This window comes from Tachypleus tridentatus, chromosome 12 (genome assembly GCF_004210375.1).
Source record: "Tachypleus tridentatus isolate NWPU-2018 chromosome 12, ASM421037v1, whole genome shotgun sequence".
In the NCBI taxonomy this organism is placed as follows: Eukaryota; Metazoa; Arthropoda; class Merostomata; order Xiphosura; family Limulidae; genus Tachypleus; species Tachypleus tridentatus.
In genome coordinates, this window is record NC_134836.1 from 14,946,194 (window position 1) to 14,947,448 (window position 1,255).

Genomic DNA, 1,255 nt, shown 5'->3' on the forward strand with positions numbered 1-1,255 from the left:
CACTGTTATTATAAAAACTTATTTCTTGATATTTCCAGCTAAACTCACTAACTCAGGATATTATTAATTTATTACCGGATTACCTGGGGACTAGCAAAATAAAAGCTACAAAACTGAGTCAAAAGAAAAACAAAACATATCGCCAGTAAACATTGGAAATGTAAAATGCAAAATGTTTCGCATTTTAAATTTTTTTTGCAGACATTAACTTTTTCATAAAAGTGTACTGCTTTTGTCAGTTCTTTGTTGGGTATAGTGATAAAAATTCAAATTATCAAAAATATACAAAATTAATATTATCAATGAGCAAAACCAATGTATCTATGAATTCACTCTATCTTACGGACAGTGAGCAATTAATACAGTAAAAAGTACGAAACTCGTCAATATCAAATCTACATAACTAAATATACATAAATTTATATGTTAATCCAGAACAAACTTTTTCATAAAGGCTAAGGAGCTACTGTCATGGTCGACTATCAAACGCACGTTGTTAATCAAATTACTTACGTCTTAAGTCACATTTTATTTCAATTTGAGAATTATCTTGATCAAATTCGTTAAAGTCACAAACGTTACTTTACGATAAATCATAAAATGAAACACGTCTTCACTTTACATTTAAAACATTTCCATTGTTTCTTCAATCCATACAAAGTGCTAAAACTTTTGTACTTTGAATTAAAACATTTAATATACTTTAACCGATAAAGGAAGTAATTCTACTTTTCACCTTGTAAGGTTTATCACCTGTAACTTTCGACGAGTATATTTCACACAAGTCCCAATCTGCAGCCATCTGCATTTAACAAATTGCAACGAACATTATAAGAAGCTAATTTACATGTGAATACCTCATAAACACTAGAACTGCTCCTAGATATCATAAATTAAACTTCATACACTCAAATAAACTATGATTCTTAGAATGTAGCATTTGTGTAAATGACATTGAAAATGTCACACGTAAATACATAACAAAAAAGTTTTCTTTTTGATAAAATTCACCTACTTTATTTTAATATCGGTTTTAAATGTTTTGAGAATTTATTGGGATAATTATGCATGGTGTTCCGCCTTCCACGATGTAATTTTTAGATACTGTATTTGTTTATTTAGTATTTCTTATGGTATAGTGTAAAACCAATATTATGATAATCTGAAGACTCTTTTTTTTCAACTTGCGTTCATAAGTTCCTTTGTTAAATACTATTTTGATCCAAATGAAGTAAATCAATCATTCTTCTTTCTG

At 28.2% G+C, this 1,255-nt stretch overlaps 1 long non-coding RNA gene across 1 annotated transcript in view; it reads right to left on the minus strand.

Annotated features, from left to right (window-relative positions):
- The window catches only part of LOC143234923 (uncharacterized), a 14,701-nt gene extending 13,850 nt beyond the window's left edge, over positions 1-851 (minus strand). The window contains exon 1 of the long non-coding RNA XR_013018853.1: positions 737-851. This is a non-coding gene — a long non-coding RNA (uncharacterized LOC143234923). The remainder of the gene's footprint in view (positions 1-736) is intronic.
- Positions 852-1,255: the final 404 nt, after the last annotated feature.